At 45.2% G+C, this 20,587-nt stretch overlaps 1 protein-coding gene across 2 annotated transcripts in view; it reads left to right on the forward strand.

Annotated features, from left to right (window-relative positions):
* Nucleotides 1-20,587, forward strand: part of GABBR1 (gamma-aminobutyric acid type B receptor subunit 1) — a 122,826-nt gene that overhangs the window by 42,386 nt on the left and 59,853 nt on the right. The window lies entirely within an intron of this gene.

Genomic DNA, 20,587 nt, shown 5'->3' on the forward strand with positions numbered 1-20,587 from the left:
TGTGACTTGGTAGAGCAGAGCTGAGTTTGTCATTGGTCGCAACATATTATCAGTGGCATTGGCCTGTGGGTAAACCGACTGCATGACCTTAAAGGAGTTATTCCATGATGTATTAGATCCAGAGATCCAGAGATCTCCGCATTCATTGCTCCAGTTTCTTTGCTAGATTTATATCAAGCTGAACACTCAGGGGGTGTGTCCTTTCTGCAGCATCTCTCTCCCTTTAACAACTCAGAAGATGTGCCCTTTCTGCTGCAGCCCTACCTGTTGTAGATCAGGAGGTGTGTCTTTTCTGCTGGATCCCTCTCCCTATCACTGCTCAATGTGTGTGTCCTTTCTGCTGCAGCTCTCTCCCTATCACAGCTCAGGGGGTGTGTAATTTCTGCCAGGGCTCTCTCTATCACAGCTCAGGGGCTGTCTCTGTTCTGCTGCATCTTACTCCCTATCACAGCTCAGGCAGTGCATCCTTTCTGCTCGTTTCTCTCTCCCTATTACAGCTCAGGGGGTGCATCCTTTCTGCTGCAGCTCTCTCCCTATAACAGCTCGGGGAGTGCATCCTTTCTGCTCATCTCTCTCTCTCCCTATTGCAGCTCAGGGGTTGTGCCCATTCTGCTGCAGCTCTCTCCCTATTACAGATCAGGGGGTGCATCCTTTCTGCTGCAGCTCTCTCCCTATCATAGGTCAGGGGTTGTGTCCGTTCTGCTGCAGCTCTCCCCCTATTACAGCTCAGGGGGTGCATCCTTTCTGCTGCAGCTCTCTCCCTATCATAGGTCAGGGGTTGTGTCCGTTCTGCTGCAGCTCTCCCCCTATTACAGCTCAGGGGGTGCATCCTTTCTGCTGCAGCTCTCTTCCTATCATAGGTCAGGGGTTGTGTCCGTTCTGCTGCAGCTCTCCCCCCTATTACAGCTCAGGGGGTGCATCCTTTCTGCTGCAGCTCTCTTCCTATCATAGGTCAGGGGTTGTGTCCGTTCTGCTGCAGCTCTCCCCCCTATTACAGCTCAGGGGGTGCATCCTTTCTGCTGCATGTCTCCACCTGGTGGTCACACATGCTCAGTTCCATCCTTTAAATGCCACCACCCATATCTTCTGTAAGAAGCTGTGGTATTTACAGGAACATAACACAAGGAGAAAGGGTGCACCCCCTGAGCTCCAATAGGGAGAGAGCTGCAGCAGAAAACATGCACCCCCTGAGCTGTAATAGGGAGAGAGCTGCAGCAGAACGGCACAACCCCTGAGCTGTGATAGGGGGAGAGCTGCAGCAGAATGGACACAAAGCCTGAAATGCAGAAAGGATGCACCCCCTGAGCTGTAATAGGGGGAGAGCTGCAGCAGAAAGGATGCACCCCCTGAGCTGTAATAGGGGGAGAGCTGCAGCAGAATGGACTCCAGAGCATCTCGGCCTCCTGCAGTTGACCCGGAGGTCAGGGCAGAGCAAAAATGTGTGCACTTTGTGCTGAGCGCCTCTAGCCCCCAAGAACTACTGGTACCCGTGTGTGGATTTCAGTGGGCGCCTCTAGCATGTATCCTGCTCCATCGCCAGGTATGAGGAGCCCCAGCAGCAGGAGCCAAAGTCAGTCATTACTGGGGGAGCTGCTTAATCAAAAGGGGTTGCACTTTTATGCAAATAAAGGTTAATTACAGTATAACGAATAAACACCAGGGCGGAGTTATAAAACCGTCTAGAGGACAGGCTATCTTTGGTGCCCAGAGCAACCAATCACAGGACAGCTCTCTTTTTATAAGGGTAGAACATGAAATGAGAAATGAGCTCTGATTGGTTGCTGTGGGCATCAGTGACAGCCTGTCTTCTAGACGGTTTTATAACTCCGCCCTGGTGTCTATTCGTTTTACTGTAATTAACCTTTATTTGCATAAAAGTGCAACCCCTTTTGATTAAGCAGCTCCCCCAGTAAGTACTGACTTTGGCTCCTGCTGCTGGGGCTCCTCATACCTGGCGATGGAGCAGGATAAATGCTAGAGGCGCCCACTGAAATCCACACACGGGCACCAGTAGTTATTGGGGGCTAGAGGCGCTCAGCACAAAGTGCACACATTTTTGCTCTGCCCTGACCTCCGGGTCAACTGCAGGAGGCCGAGATGCTCTGGAGTCTGTGCTTCTATTCAATACATCTGATAATTGTACATATGAAATAAGGATTATTTGATACAGCACAAAGAGGATACGATAGGTGCTGGATTATTGGACATTCTGCTGGTGGATTCACTTTATACTAATACTGTACTGATCCTGAGTTACATCCTGTATTATACTCCAGAGCTGCACTCACTATTCTGCTGGTGCAGTCACTGTGTACATACATTACATATCCTGTACTGATCCTGAGTTACATCCTATATTATACTCCAGAGCTGCACTCACTATTCTGCTGGAGCAGTCACTGTGTACATACATTACTTATCCTGTACTGACCCTGAGTTACATCCTGTATTATACTCCAGAGCTGCACTCACTATTCTGCTGGTGCAGTCACTGTGTACATACATTACATTACTTATCCTGTACTGATCCAGAGTTACATCCTGTATTATACTCCAGAGCTGCACTCACTATTCTGCTGGTGCAGTCACTGTGTACATACATTACTTATCCTGTACTGATCCTGAGTTACATCCTGTATTATACTCCAGAGCTGCACTCACTATTCTGCTGGTGGAGTCACTGTGTACATACATTACATTACTTATCCTGTACTGATCCTGAGTTATATCCTGTATTATACTCCAGAGCTGCACTCACTATTCTGCTGGTGGAGTCACTGTGTACATACATTACATTACTTATCCTGTACTGATCCTGAGTTACATCCTGTATTATACTCCAGAGCTGCACTCACTATTCTGCTGGTGCAGTCACTGTGTACATACATTACTTATCCTGTACTGATCCTGAGTTATATCCTGTATTATACTCCAGAGCTGCACTCACTATTCTGCTGGTGGAGACACATCCTGTACTGATCCAGTGGCGGATCCAGAGCCTGGTCTCGGGAGGGTCACTTCCCCGGCCAATAGGAGATTATGGGGCCCCTGTGTCCCAGCCCACCCTCAAGCCACGCCCACACACAGCTCCACCCATATATCACGCCCATACCTCTTACTTCCAGTGACGTCTCCTTTGATGTAGACGTTCTCTTTATTCATCTTCTCCATTCACACCAGACCGCCGTGATGATTTCTTTCAGCCATCTCTCATCTCTGCAGAGTTTGACAGACAGACATCTTAGTTTCCTACTTTTCCTCCCATCTTCTCAACATCCCATCATGCACCTCCAATACTGAGACGCTGTGCCCCCCAAAACTATACTGTAGAAACAGATACACCCCCTGAAAATACTAGTTACACACAGATAGCGCCCCCTTCAATAATTATTGGAACACAATGCTCTAAAAAAATAACTGCACCCAGCAAATAGTGCCCCTGACACTAATAGTGTAACCATAATGTCCCCCAAAAATAACTGTGCTGAGCTGATACTGTGCCAGGGTGCCCCCACTGTAATAGTGCTCCCCAAAATCCCAGCAATAGTAATAATTCTGTGCCAGAGTGCACTTAGTAGTAATAGTGCTCCTACAGTGCCCCCAACAGTAATTGTGTTCCAGAAGTAATAATGCTCCCATAGTCCCCCAGTTGTAATAAAGCCCCCTTATAATGTGCGCCAGTACAAAAAATGCTCTGTTGTGTGGCAGTAAAAAAAATACCTCCTCTTAGTGCCCCCAGTAGAGCCTATGTCCCCAGAGTGCCCTCATGTGATCCAATGACCCGTACTGTGTGCCACTACAAAAACACCTAGTGCCCCGGTTGAGCTAAGGTGCCCATAGTGCCCCTATAATTTGTGCCAGTATAAAATACTCCTATATAGTGCTCCCAGAAGATGCCCCCATAGTGCTACTCCCCGTCCTATATAGTGCTCCCAGAAGATGCCCCCATAGTGCTCCTCCCCCGTCCCCATAGTGCCCTTCATAATGTGGCAGTATAAAATACTCCTTTAGACTGCCCCACATAGATGCCCCCATAATGCTTCTCCCCCCCTTCCCCATAGTGGCACTGAAATGTGTGCCAGTATTAAATGCACCTATACAATGCCCCCATAGTGCTCTTTCACCCCCTTCTCCATAGTCCCCCCCCCCATAATGTGCTAGTTTATAGGGCCCCACCTCCCTTGCCATACTGTACTAAAAATAATTAAAACAATAAACACTTAGGCCCCTTGCAGATGAGCGTGTTCGGATTAGGTCCGGATGCGTTGCGTCTGCGATCAGGGAAAATACGCAATTGCAGTCAGTTTTGACTGCGATTGCGTTCCGATGTTCAGTTTTTATCGCGCGGGTGCAATGCGTTTTGCACGCGCGTGATAAAAAACTGAATGTGGTACCCAGACCCGAACCCAGACCTCTTCACTGAAGTTCAGGTTTAGGATCGGTGTTGTGTAGATTTTATTATTTTCCCTTATTACATGGTTATAAGGGAAAATACTAGCATTCTGAATACAGAATGCATAGTACAATAGGGCTGGAGGGGTTAAAAAAAAAGAATAATAATTTAACTCACCTCATCCACTTGTGATCGCGCAGCCGGCATCGTCTTCTTTCTTCTTCTTTCAGGACCTGCCAAAGGACCTTTGATGACGCAATCGCGCTCACCGCGTGGTGAGCGCAGGGACGGCAGCGCAGGTCCTGCTGAATGAGGATAGAAACCTTTATTCAGCAGGACCTGCACTGACGGCAAGATTACATCATCAAAGGTCCTTCTGCAGGTCCTAAAAGAAGAAGATGCCGGCTGCGCGAACAACAGGATGAGGTGAGTTTTTTTTATTTTTTAGTTTTTAACTTCTAAAGCCACATTTTAGTAAGCATTCTGTGTTAAGGATGCTTCCATTTTCCTTTATATCCATGTTATAAGGGAAAATAATTCAGTAAATTGACTTTTATAAATTTAATTACATCATCTCCTAGCAACCATGCGTGAAAATCACACCACATCCGCACTTGCTTGCGGACGCTCGCAATTTTCACGCAGACCCATTCATTTCTATGGGGCCTGCGTTGCATGAAAAACACAGAATATAGAACATGCTGTGATTTTCTCGCAACGCACAAGTGATGCGTGAAAATCACCGCATCATCTGCACAGCCCCATTGAAGTGAATGGGTCCGGATTCAGTGCGGTTGCAATGCGTTCACCTCAAGGGGCCTTATACTTACCTCTATGACACTGCGATGCGATGCAGGCCTCTTCCGACCACTACACTACCTATCCTGTACTGATCCTGAGTTACATCCTGTATTATACTCCAGAGCTGCACTCACTATTCTGCTGGTGCAGTCACTGTGTAAATACATTACTTATCCTGTACTGATCCTGAGTTACATACTGTATTATACTCCAGAGCTGCACTCACTATTCTGCTGGTGCAGTCACTGTGTACATACATTACTTATCCTGTACTGATCCTGAGTTACTTCCTGTATTATACTCCAGAGCTGCACTCACTATTCTGCTGGTGCAGTCACTGTGTACATACATTACTTATCCTGTACTGATCCTGAGATACATCCTGTATTATACTCCAGAGCTGCACTCACAATTCTGCTGGTGGAGTCACTGCAGGGGCTGACTGGCAACTTTTGGCCCAGGGGGCAAGTAACACCCAGAGGCCCACTGAGCCAACCCCCCCCCCCCCCCCAACTTTCGTCAGCCATGTAAATTAGAACACAGTAAAACAAAATAAACTAGGCATGCTCCGATATATCGGCCGCCGAAACACATCAGCCGAAAATTGCATTTTTGGTATAATGCCGAAAGTGTCATTTTCTGGCTGATACAGTGTTGCATCCGTGTATTCTCTCCTCCCCGCTGGGCGCTGCTCTGTGTCCCCCCCCATGACACTTGATGACTTTTGCAGGAGAAACTGTATATTGTGTGGCACAGTGTAGGCTATATGTGTATAACATAAACATATTTCATTTGAAAACTTAGTTACTTGACCCTTGGGGATCTCGGACGCCACTTCCACACTTTGGTCGGGGGCTCGGCGGAGCTGATGTTGTGTTTTATCCTAATGAGAAAGATTTCATAATAAGGATTTGGAGAAGGGGCAGAGGGATAGCAGAGCAGGGAGAGGCCGGTGCTGCTACTAGGGGGTCATACCATGGGGGAGTAATAAAGCCCACCATAATGCCCCACCCCCCCAGTAGAAATAATTCTCCTTATAATAGACAGTGCACAAAATACCCCCTTGTAATATCCCCAGTTGAGCTAATGTCCCCATAGTGCCCCCTATAATGTGCCAGTAGCCAGATAGGGCCCCCCTATAATGTGCCAGAAGCCAGATAGGGCCCCCCTATAATGTGCCAGTAGCCACATAGGGCCCCCCTATAATGTGCCAGTAGCCACATAGGGCCCCCCTATAATGTGCCTGTAGCCATATGCCCCCCCATAATGTGCCAGTAGCCATAGGTCCCCTATAATCTGCCAGTAGCCATAGCCCCCCTATAATCTGCCAGTAGCCATAGCCCCCCCTATAATCTGCCAGTATCCATAGCCCCCCCTATAATCTGCCAGTAGCCATAGCCCCCCTATAATCTGCCAGTAGCCATAGCCCCCCCTATAATCTGCCAGTAGCCATAGCCCCCCCTATAATCTGCCAGAAGCCATAGCCCCCCCTATAATCTGCCTGTAGCCATAGCCCCCCCTGTAATCTGCCAGTAGCCATAGGTCCCCCATAATGTGCCAGTAGCCATAGGTCCCCTATAATCTGCCAGTAGCCATAGACCCCCTATAATCTGCCAGTAGCCATAGCCCCCCCTATAATCTGCCAGTAGCCATAGCCCCCCCTATAATCTGCCAGTAGCCATAGCCCCCCTATAATCTGCCAGTAGCCATAGCCCCCCCTATAATCTGCCAGTAGCCATAGCCCCCCCTATAATCTGCCAGTAGCCATAGCCCCCCCCTGTAATCTGCCAGTAGCCATAGGTCCCCCATAATGTGCCAGTAGCCATAGGTCCCCTATAATCTGCCAGTAGCCATAGCCCCCCTATAATCTGCCAGTAGCCATAGCCCCCCCTATAATCTGCCAGTAGCCATAGCCCCCCCTATAATCTGCCAGTAGCCATAGCCCCCCTATAATCTGCCAGTAGCCATAGCCCCCCCCTATAATCTGCCAGTAGCCATAGCCCCCCTGTAATCTGCCAGTAGCCATAGGTCCCCCATAATGTGCCAGTAGCCATAGGTCCCCCATAATGTGCCAGTAGCCATAGGCCCCCCCTATAATGTGCCAGTAGCCATAGGCCCCCCACTAATGTGCCAGTAGCCAGATAGGGCCCCCCCACTAATGTGCCAGGAGTAGCCAGATAGGGGCCCCTCTATAATGTGCCAGGAGTAGCCAGATTGTGCCCCCCTGCCCCCCACCCCCCTCATAAAGTGCCAGCCCAGTAGACTACTGGGCTGGCACTTTATGAGGGGGGTGGGGGGCAGGGGGGCACAATCTGGCTAGTGGTGGCTACTCCTGGCACATTATAGGGGGGCCCCCCCCCTAATCTGGCTACCACTGGCAGTAGTAGCCAGATTAGGGGGGGGCCCCCCTATAATGTGCCAGGAGTAGCCACCACTAGCCAGATTGTGCCCCCCGCCCCCCCCCCCCCTCATAAAGTGCCAGCCCAGTAGTAGCCAGATAGGGACAAAAATAAAGAAAAAAAAAAAATGTCAGTCAGACATACTTACCTCCCTGCTTCTCTGGACTACTCCGGTCCCGCCTCCAGCCAGGCGCCAGCACACACTGCAATCACTTTACGGCAGCGGCTCAGTTAGGCCGCAGGACCGGCGCAGGTGGCGCGATGACGTCATCGCGCCGCCTGCGCCGGTCCGGCGGCCTGTCTGATAGACTGCCGCAACACGCCTCCACTGCTCCCCTGCTCCCCGTCTCCCTGGCATAAAGCGGATGTTTATTCCGGCCCGGCCGGCCGGCCGGGACAGCAAGCCAGGGAGGCCCGGGGGGCAATTGCCCCCCTGCCCCCCGGCCCAGTCCGCCCCTGAGTCACTGTGTACATACATTACTTATCCTGTACTGATCCTGAGTTACATCCTGTATTATACTGCAGAGCTGCACTCACTATTCTGCTGGTGCAGTCACTGTGTACATACATTACATTACTTATCCTGTACTGATCCTGAGATACATCCTGTATTATACTCCAGAGCTGCGCTCACTATTCTGCTGGTGCAGTCACTGTGTACATACATTACTAATCCTGTACTGATCCTGAGTTACATCCTGTATTATACTGCAGAGCTGCACTCACTATTCTGCTGGTGCAGTCACTGTGTACATACATTACATTACTTATCCTGTACTGATCCTGAATTACATCCTGTATTATAGTCCAGAGCTGCACTCACTATTCTGCTGGTGCAGTCACTGTGTACATACGTTACTTATCCTGTACTGATCCTGAGTTACGTCCTGTATTATACTCCAGAGCTGCACTCACTATTCTGCTGGTGCAGTCACTGGGTACATACATTACTTATCCTGTACTGATCCTGAGTTACATCCTGTATTATACTTCAGAGCTGCACTCACTATTCTGCTGGTGCAGTCACTACGTACATACATTACATTACTTATCCTGTACTGATCCTGAGATACATCCTGTATTATACTCCAGAGCTGCGCTCACTATTCTGCTGGTGCAGTCACTGTGTACATACATTACTTATCCTGTACTGATCCTGAGTTACGTCCTGTATTATACTCCAGAGCTGCACTCACTATTCTGCTGGTGCAGTCACTGTGTACATACATTACTTATCCTGTATTATACTCCAGAGCTGCACTCACTATTCTGCTGGTGCAGTCACTGTGTACATACATTACATTACTTATCCTGTACTGATCCTGAGATACATCCTGTATTATACTCCAGAGCTGCACTCACTATTCTGCTGGTGCAGTCACTGTGTACATACATTACTTATCCTGTACTGATCCTGAGATACATCCTGTATTATACTCCAGAGCTGCACTCACTATTCTGCTGGTGCAGTCACTGTGTACATACATTACGGATCCTGAGTTACATTCTGAGAAATTGCTGCTCTCTATATCTGCTGTTTTGCCGGCCATTTACATTAGTGGCCAGCTCAGCCTCTTGGATCCCCACACACATGCACTCCAGGCTCAGCCGAGCATGCATGTGTTGTAAATGAGAAGATGGGAATTATTTGCTGAAATCCAACATGCCTGATCCTTCTTTCCTCTGCCATCTTTTGTCGAGGAGAACTGGTGACCCCCCCCTGTGCACATTAGACAGTTGGCCGATCCTGCAGAGATTGGGGGCTCCTCTGACATTCTCCTGATGTGTGTGGCCACCTTTGGGCTCCAGTAAACATTGGATCCTATCCACGCACCTCCCGACCGGCTGCCGCTTTAACTCCTTGCACTCAGGACTCTCCGATCCTGTACGTGAATCACATCCTCCGACCTCACGTCACACCTTCGGGCTCCAGACCGTAAACAGTACATAGGAGCTGGAGAAGAGGTGCAGTCTAAAGAATGGCGTGGGAGGTCTCTCTCATGGAAGCATCGGTCGTCTTTAGCTTGGGAAATCTGACGCCTTAGACGTGAACCTGTTAATTTACAGAGATGTACGAGGTCAATACATATTACTGACGCGTGAATTATTAATCTCAAGAACTGCCGAGGAGCGGGGGATGAAACGCGGCTCCATCATCAATATTCAATGGTGTTCTTTGCACTTAGAGCAATCACAATCTGGGATCCTCGACCACGAGAGGTCGTCATGGAAAAAAAAAAGAGGATTTCCACTCCAAAATTAAAATCAGCAGTGACAGCCGCGGCCGCAGTTTAGCCTCATAGAAGTACATAACTTTTTCTTTTATAGCACCATGGGTGTGTCCTGTGCGGTGCCTTCTCGTGGTGCTCACCCAATATGGAATACCGTCATACAGTGTACAAATTGCCTTGTTATACTGTGCCCAATTATTACGGCCATATAATATGGTGCCCAAATGCAGTGTATCAGGCTGTGTGCACACTGGGGGGGGGCGTTATCATACTGTCACGGATGGTGTTGCAGAACACTGGAAGACAAGAAACGAAGATCCGACTGACTTGATCCCAAACTAAGGAACATAAGGGTGAGCCCTGTAAAAGCCCTAGCACTCTCCCTGACTTCTCAGCCCATGCAAAGATCTCTATGATAGATAATTGCATGCCCTTGTGCCTCGACTGTATGACACCTGAACAACCTATAATAGTGAGGGGACACGACAACTGGCTCCCTACACTTAATACGGAGGGAGTCAGGGTCACCTAGAATCAAGCAAACAGGAAAAGACAAATAAATGAACAGACTTATCTGTAGAAGCATCAGTTGCAGCATCCAGCATGTACACACTCCAGGAAGTTGTATAAACCGCAAAGTGATGCAGTATGGGAGGGGATTTAAAGAGATGCAATCAGTGCAACTAGATGACAGCTGAGAGAGGGAAACGAGATGACAAAACGAAAGCAAAGCAGGAGGTTCTGAAGAACGTCTGTCAGAGCTTCTCAGATATCTGGCGGTGACACATACCCCCTGCCTCCAAGATTAGGGTGTCAAAAAGTCCGTGGGATGAGGCAGGGCTCATAATTACCATTAAATGCACCAGTTTTCTGGCGCAAGAAATGCCTGAAACCTATGCTACCCTACGGCTCCTCGGTGGGGTAGCCTTCAGATTCTGCCACATGGTTCTGTGGAGTTGCAACAGAACTAATAAAGAGGTTGTGTCACTTCCACAAAAGGCACTTACTAATGTATTGTGATTGTCCATATTGCCTCCTTTGCTGGCTGGATTCATTTTTCCATCACTTAATACATTGCTCATTTCCATGGTTACGACTACAACCTATCAGTGGTGGTCGTTCTTGCACACTATAGGAAAAAGCACCAGCCAATGAGACCTTCCACGGTCCCGGCCACCAGAGAGGATGCCACTTTGTCCTATAGTGTGCAAGCATGACCACCACTGCTGGACTACAGGGTGGTCGTACCCAATAAATTCCACTTGCTAAAGTGCGACAACCCTTTAAGTGGTGTGCATCACCGTACTTGAGAACAAGACTCACGTTTTTTTTTTTCTTGTGGTGGGCCCCTGCATAGGAGAGTGCAGTTAAAATGAGATTTGCTGACGCATACATTTGGGCAGATGGCGGTCTAAAGCGCAGTCTTCTGCAGGAGCCCTATGGATACGTTTAAAGGCTATGGGCACCTTTGGGGAATTTTTTATATGATTGCATTTTACTCATTTTGTGCTACAAAGATTTTTTCCAATTGGTCCTTATTAAAAATATTTAGCCATTTCTGAGATACAAAGGTTAAAAATCACTCTGTTTTCTATGAATCCCATCATCTGACAGCTCATGTTTAGCTCTTATCTCTAATCTCCTGACCTCATAGACACTTATTTAAGCCATATTAGTTGACTGTATTAGACTTGCAGATTTTTCAGGCGATTGTCTTGAAGGAAGCGTTCCTTCCCAACAATTGCCTGCTCGTCAGTGGAGGAGACCGCTGCATTTACATGCCGCAATCTCCTCCACAGTATAGGGAGGAGAGATCGCTACTGCCACTGCTCTTCCCCATACAGAATCATTATTTGTCAACAGCAGACAGCATAATCTGCCACCGGCAGATTACAAATTTTTAAACTGTTTAAAGATTGTGATTGCCCGATGAATGAGGTTGTTCATCGGATAATCCGCGCCATTATTACACAGGCAGATCATCGCTAATGAGTGTTCCTATGAACGCTTGTTATCGATGATCTGCCCGACTATCGCTAGGTGTAATACAGCCCATAGTCTTATTAGCTTGATAAGAATTGAGCTATGAGTGTTTATGAGGTCAGGAGATCAAAGATAAGAGCTACACATGAGCTGTCAGATGATGGGATTCAAATAAAACAGACAGTCACAGCTTAGTTCAGAAAAAAAGTCAATTGAAATAAATATTTGTAGCCCAAAATTAGTCAAATGCAATCCGAAATTTTTTTCATAGCCAGGGGCGTAGCTTAAGGCTCATGGTCCCTTGTGCAAGAGTTCAACTTGGGCCCCCCTTTCCTTAGAGCATTGCAAGGGGCAGGGGAGCACCTAGCCATTCTGCCACCTGAAGCGAAAATTGAAATCCCTTCCCTCCAGCCCTACTATTGTCCCCCAAAAATAATTGTGCTAAGCTGATACGTGCCAGGTTAACCCCCGAAGTAAGGCCGAATGCACACGGCTGTGGAGCACGGACGTGAGCGGTCCGTGGTATCCCGGCCTGGCATCCTGCTGACAGCAGGAGCGCACGGCGTCATTATTTGCTATGACGCCATGCGCTTTATGCCGCTGCACTACAGTAATAGACTCATATGATCTATACGAGTGTATTACTGTAGTGCAGCGGCGGCATGAAGAGCACAGCATCATAGCAACCAATGACGCCGTGCGCTCCTGCTGTCAGCAGGATGCCAGGCCGGGATACCACAGACCGCTCACGTCCGTGTTCCACAGCCATGTACATTCGGCCTAATAGTGTTCCCCAAAGTCAAACCAGTAGAAATAATTATCTGCAAGAGTGCATAGTGTTAACAGTGCCCCCAATAGTAATAATGCCTCCATTGTGTCCATACTAGTAGTCATGTTCCCTATACTCCCCCAGTAGTAATAATTCTCCTGATAATGTGTGCCAGTAGAAAAATGCCCCCTTATGTGTGCCAGTACAAAAATACCCCCTAATAATGTGTGCCATACGTCTTTATAATGTGCGCTTACCTTTCAGATCACACCCCCATATCACACATCAGAATAAAACTCATATCAGACCTCAAATCAAACCCCCATATGAGATCCTCAGATCAGATCCTCAGACTCCCAGATCAGATCCCTAACATATCTCAAATCAGAACCGCATATCAGACCTCAAATCAGAACCGCATATCAGACCTCAAATCAGAACCGCATATCAGACCTCAAATCAGAACCGCATATCAGACCTCAAATCAGAACCGCATATCAGACCTCAAATCAGACTCTCATATCAGACCTCAAATCAGAACCGCATATCAGACCTCAAATCAGAACCGCATATCAGACTTTAAATCAGAACCGCATATCAGACCTCAAATCAGAACCGCATATCAGACCTCAAATCAGAACCGCATATCAGACCTCAAATCAGACCTCAAATCAGACTCTCATATCAGACCTCAAATCAGAACCGCATATCAGACCTCAAATCAGACTCTCATATCAGACCTCAAATCAGACTCTCATATCAGACCTCAAATTAGACTCCCATATCAGACCTCAAATCAGACTCTCATATCAGACCTCAAATTAGACTCCCATATCAGACCTCAAATCAGACTCTCATATCAGACCTCAAATCAGACTCTCATATCAGACCTCAAATCAGACTCTCATATCAGACCTCAAATTAGACTCCCATATCAGACTTCAAATCAGACCTTCAGATCAGACCCCCATATCAAACCTCAGATCAGACCTCCATGTCAGAGTCTCATATCAGACCTTAAATCAGACACCTATATCAAACCTCAGATCGGACCCCCATATCAGACCTTAGCTCAGACCCAAAATAAATAAATGAACTTACTTCTCCTGCTCCGACACTCGTCTGCAGGTCTGGTGTCTCTCCCTGGCCTTCTCTAGGCCTATGCTGCACTGTGATCTGACTGCTTACGTCAGGTCATAGAGTGCGTGTACTATGGACTGACACTTTGCACAGTCAGGAGAGTTCAGCGCAGGCCCAGAGAGGGGTGAGTACAACCCTTCACTCACCACTCTCAGTGCCTCCTGCATACTAGTGAGCGCTTCCATAATGGAAGTGTTCACTAGTATACGCTGAGTCTCCTAAAACGAAAAAATATGGTAATTGGTGGTGTGCCACTGGCAAGGGTGGCGCTGTGGGCCCCCTGGCTTAGGGGTCCAATTGCAATTGCAATTGCAACCGCTGTGACCCCTATAGCTAAGCCTCTCTTCATAGCCTATAACATACAGTGTACCTAGGAAGTTTTCCTGGCATGTACATTAAAGGGGTTTTCCAAGACTTTTATGTTGATGACCTATCCTCTGGATAGGTCATCAGTATCTGATCGATGGAGGTCCGACACCTGTATAGCGCTGTACATTGTATCGCCCCATTCACTTCTATGGGACTGAGCTGCAACAAGGCCACGTGACCGATGAATGTGATCTCACGTGGCTTAGGCAACACTGCTAGAAAGACGCAGCGCCGCTGCGAGCGCCGGTGCCTTCTCAAACAGCTGATCAGCAGGGCTCCTGGGCGTCGGACCCTTCCGATAAGATAATGATCTATCCATTGGAAAATCCCTTTAAATGTGGCACTCAGACATAAGGTTCACTCAGCCTTACACCTCTATACGGATGCCTAAATGACCTTGTTATGTTGCGGTTTTTGCGGCTTTTCTTTTGGCCACCAAAACCAAAAGAACCCCGACCTGGGCTCCTGCTCTTATTTCTCGTTTATTATCACATGGACTATTTTAATTTTTGGGTGGAAAGTCCCTTTAAAAAAAATAAAAAGTTTCTAGACATTTCTTATGGACTAATGGTAGTGAGAGTCATAACCAATATGGTGGCCAGGAAGACGTGTGTGACCATAGGTAGCTACCTGTCCAATCAGACCGGGCGTTCAAACAAAAAAGTTTCTCGTGAGCCTCCAACGTAGTGGTTTTCTGGTGTCCATTAGTGGGTTTTCCATCTCCTTGACTCCCTTCGAAATGCACTGAGCTAATTCAGTCGAGCCCTTCCACGTCCGCCATCCGCCCCGTGCTGCCTGCCGCATCTATATATACGTGATTTATGATCCGTCACATGGTCGTCAGGCTTCCTGTAGCGCAGCCATCACGGGTCATGTAAGCACATGTAGACGCCATCCCCGCTCGTCTGGGAATTAATTGACTGATTTTATTCCTGGAGAAAAATGCGGCTAAGTCCACGTGGAGTAGAGCAGCGTTATTCCCCCTCCCCCGCCAGCATCCGTTCTATAACGGACCCAATGGAGCATTTCATTACAGCGATTCCATTCATTTTTCTTTTCACGCTGCAAAATCTGCTCAGTATGTCAGTGCGGTAGGAGTTTTAAAGGGATTCTCCACTTTCCCAATGCAATTATTGGTTGCAGGGTCCTTTTTTTTTTTTTGCTACGCACAGGTTCGACAGTCCGTCCAGTGTACTAGAGGGTCCACCGGGGAGGCTAAGGCTCCGACACAGTAATGGGGTACCAGGGTCTGTTCATTTTTTTCCTGTGGTTATAATGAGGGCCAAAGAAGAAATAGCCAGCACCCCCCCCCCCCCTTAGTACTGGCTCGACTGACAACTATTCTAGAGTCCCCTCCCCGATAGAGAAGATGATAGGAGTTCCCGAAGGTCTATTTTTTTTATTTCTGACCTCTAGCGCCTTGACCCAGTCCGTGTAGTTAAATGGGTCGTCCAGGATTACAAAAACATGGTGCATTCTTCTAAAAACAGCACCACCACTATCCATGGGTTTATGTCTGGTATTACAGCTCAGTTCCAGTGAATACCATACACAAACCAGTGGAAGGCAGCCATGTTTTTCAAATTCTGGATAATCCCTTTAACCCAGCAGTTATGTTTCTAGTCCTGGACAATCCCATAGATTTGGGGTCCTGATGCTTTTTTTTTTTAGAGTTCTGGGTTTGGTCCCCACAGATTTGGGGTGTTCATACTTTCTTTAAAAAAAAAACCTCCAATTTTATACTTTTTATAATCTGGATTCCTGCTGTGTTGGGGCACAAAGTGACCACCACCCTGAGCACAAAGCGGTCCTTGTCATTTTTGGGGGTAAACTCGTCTTTAGATACAGGGGAATTCCACTTTTTGTCCACTTTTGTCCATCAATTTTGTTGGGATCCTGTCAGAAAATTTGGGGATCTTGCAGTATTATGGCCCTTATGGAGATACACGGTGTGCCCGTGACCACATAATACTGGTCACAGGGTCTCTGTGTGCTGCCATAGAGGGCTTGTACACAGGGCATTGCCATAGGGTGTATTGGGGGACCGGGGGATCTCTTTGGATGCATCCACTTGGTTTTAGTTATCACATCTCATCTCCAAACCCAACCTCCACACACATTAAACATTTGTGAATGTGAAACTTAAAGGCTATGTCCACCTTCGGAGCCATTTTTTTTTTTAAATGATTGCATGTTACTCATTTTTGGCTAAAAATTATTTTTTCAATTGGCCTTTATTAAAAAATATTGAGCCATTCTCTCCCAAAGGGTTAACTGATTTTCTAGCTGTGTGACTGGTACTGTCACTTTCTCTTTGTGCTGTCATCTAATAACCCTTATCTCTAAACTACTGAGAGGTCATAAACACTTATTTAGGCCACATTCTTATCAGAAAGATAAGAGCTGAGCTATAATGAGTGTTTAGGAGGTCAGAGATAAGGAGTCCATCTGCTCCTGGTCTGACGGAAAAGACAAGAAATCCAAAGTGTGCTACTAGAGCATCTCAGCTCTGTACAGAAAAAAAGGACTCCATATTTTTAATAAAGAACAATTAAATTTTTTTTATTTTTGGCGCAAAATGAGTACACTGCAATAATACAAAATAAAATGCCCCCAAAGGTGTACATAGCCTTTAAGTCTGATCTAGCCCCTTTCAACTATAGAGACTGCATAAAGGACACCCCTCTGAGTGCCTGCTTCTGCACCCCGGGTAGTGGTCAGTTCCCCCAGACAGCATTGTCCAGACTAGGAGAAAATATCACAAAAATATATATTTTTGGGGGGATTTTGTTGTTAGTCAAAAGAGCAGATTGCAGGAATTACTGGCACAATTGATGGACTTGCCCTTTAAAGACTCGAGTGCACTGGTTTGACTTTACCTGCAATACGGGAAGCAGGCCGGTTGCATCAACGAGAAGACGGGGTTAAGAACTTCTGCTTTAATGTCATTACATTTGTTCTTACACTTGGATATAATGCAGTACGTCCAGGACTTTAAAGCTTTTTGCTGCAGTATCAGATGACACGCGGGGGAACCAATGAAATCGAGCTGCTGATCACACTTCTAAGATTCATTTCATCTCTGAATCATAGAGCTGCGAAAAACACATTTGGATAACGCATGTATGGGGTCTTAATAGAGAACATCATTGCTTCACCACCACCACCTACCCACTCCTCATCAAACCTGCACCCAGAGACCTGATATAAACCCTTCTTCTGCTCTCCACACCCTTAAATATACTGGTTGACATTAACCTCTCCACCACCAAAAAGATTATTACATTTATTTTCAGTAGTCCCTGTCTGACTGACTCAGTGGTAGAGTCTATTTACCCCATTGGTTTCCAATAAATGGATGTAAAAAGTGGGGCAGGGGCAAATATTCTGAAAGGATTTTTTTGGGGAAATGGTAGAATAACTCTTAACTTGAAGTTCTTGGGCCTCAATGCAAAATCTCTAAGGTGTCCACCAGCTACTACATATCATGTATAGCACTGGTCTCCTCACGTGGAGTAGAAGGACCTGTAGGCCTCTCAAGTCCCAGGAATGACCACAAACCTCTACAGTCTTTATAGTTATGCCTCTGGAGTTGCATATCTGGATAGGGTCAACCAGGCAGGGCAACTTCCTGTTGGACTTTGGTGGCAGTGGCTGATTGGTGGAGATCTCAGCAGCAGGACCGCCCATGAAAAAATGTGTTCTTGGGGAAGAGTGGTTACCAAAAAAGGGTGGTTTCCATCTGAATTCTTCCTTCAATACATGGGTGCAATCACTTAAACGCCCGACAGTCCCCATGGTACTGGTGAACAGATATTCTACTAGAACCATAAAAATTGGATGTTTGAGCTACGTAAGCTGGGGTGTTCCACTCCTCCCAGGCCTTGGTGCATGGTCACTGCCGGCCTGCTCTGTACAACTCCTCCCTGTAGTTCCCACGGACATCTTCAGGACTACTATGTGTCCTACTGCCGCCTCCTATATCACCGCTTTTCCGTAGTCCGAATACATGTGGTGCTTGGATATTACTGGATACGGCCAATTTTGATTTGCTCGAACACAGGCATTTTAATGCCACTGCATTTTCAGGTCAGTAAATGCTTTTTGGGTCCGGATAGTGTTTTATTGCCTGCAGGTTATTTGTGAGTAAAGCACTTGGAGCACTCAGTGTCACTCAGCGACTTTATAAAAGCTGTCATTTTTAAGAAGTAGAAGTCATTTTACAGACCCAATACTCCTCCCGCTTATTATTACCATAATGGCAAACATGGCTGCCTGTGGTCTTCACCTTTCTACTGTAAAGTAGTACTCAACAACCCGCAGCAAATACCTTTCAGTAATTAATTAGAAATTAACCCCTGCTGCTGTGTGACACATTGGGACATGGCTGACAGTACAATGGAGCTGCATCTGCATACGAGAAATTCATAAGGCAACTAGAAATGTAGCTGCTTCTGCTACTCCCTTATATATGAAAATTGTAGTCAATTTGTTATTAATAACATACTGTTCTAGATATCAGGATGGAGCACAGATTTTACTGTATGAGTGACAACTGAAATGGAAAATCTTAAATACGTACATGAATATAACTACTATAATACTGCTCCTATGTACAAGAATATAACTACTATAATACTGCTCCTATGTACAGGAATATAACTACTATAATACTGCTCCTATATACAAGATTATAACTACTATAATACTGCTCCTATATACAAGAATATAACTACTATAATACTGCCCCTATGTACATGAATATAACTACTATAATACTGCTCCTATGTACAAGATTATAACTACTATAATACTGCTCCTATATACAAGAATATAACTACTATAATACTGCCTCCTATGTACAAGAATATAACTACTATAATACTGCTCTTATGTACAAGAATATAACTACTATAATACTGCTCCTATGTACAAGAATATAACTACTATAATACTGCTCCTATATACAAGAATATAACTACTATAATACTGCTCCTATGTACAAGAATATAACTACTATAATACTGTGTCTTATGTACAAGAATATAACTACTATAATACTGCTCCTATGTACAAGAATATATCTACTATAATACTGTGTCTTATGTACAAGAATATAACTATATAATACTGCTCCTGTGTATAAGAATATATCTACTATAGTACTGCTCCTATGTACAAGAATATAACTACTATAATACTGCTCCTATGTACAAGAATATAACTACTATAATACTCCTCCTATGTACAAGAATATAACTACTATAATACTGTGTCTTATGTACAAGAATATAACTACTATAATACTGCTCCTATGTACAAGAATATAACTACTATAATACTGTGTCTTATGTACAAGAATATAACTACTATAATACTGCCCCTATGTACAAGAATAGAACTATATAATACTGCTCCTATGTATAAGAATATAACTACTATAATACTACCTCCTATGTACAAGAATATAACTACTATAATACTACCTCCTATGTACAAGAATATATCTACTATAATACTGCTCCTGTGTACAAGAATATAACTACTATAATACTGCTTCCATTGTACAAGAACTAGTAACTACCGATAATACTGCTCTTATAGTACAAGAATTAAACTACTATAATACTGCCTCTTATGTACAAGAATATAACTACTATAATACTGCGTCTTAATTGTACAAGAATATAACTACTATAATAAACTGCTCTATGTACAAGAATATAACTACTATAATACTGCTCCTATAGTACAAGGAATATAACTACTATAATACTGTTCTATGTACAAGAATATAACTACTATAATACTGCCTCCTATGCTACACGAATATAACTCCTATAATACTGCTTCCTATGTACAAGAAGTATAATCTACTATAATACTGCCTCCTATGTACAAGAATATACTACTATAATACTGCCTTCCTATTGTACAAGATATAACTACTATAATACTGCTCCTATGATACAAGGAATAAAACTACCGTATAGAAATACTGCATAATACAAGACTATAATACTATAATACTGCTATATGTACAAGATATACTACTATAATACTGCCTCCTATGTACAAGAATATAACTACTATAATACTGCCTTCATATGTACAAGATGTATCACTACTATAATACTGCCTCCTATGTACAAGAATATTAACTACTATAATACTGCTCCCTATGTACAAGAATATAACTACTATATATACTGCTCCTATGTACAAGAATATAACTACTATAATACTGCTCCTATGTACAAGAATATAACTACTATAATACTGCTCTTATGTACAAGAATATAACTACTATAATACTGCTCCTATGTACAAGAATATACTACTATAATACTGCTCTATGTACAAGAATATAACTACTATAATACTGCTCCTATGTACAAGAATATAACTACTATAATACTGCTTCCTATGTACAAGAATATAACTACTATAATACTGCTCCTATGTACAAGAATATAACTACTATAATACTGCCTCCTATGTA

This window comes from Bufo gargarizans, chromosome 9 (assembly GCF_014858855.1).
Source record: "Bufo gargarizans isolate SCDJY-AF-19 chromosome 9, ASM1485885v1, whole genome shotgun sequence".
NCBI classification, from domain to species: Eukaryota; Metazoa; Chordata; class Amphibia; order Anura; family Bufonidae; genus Bufo; species Bufo gargarizans.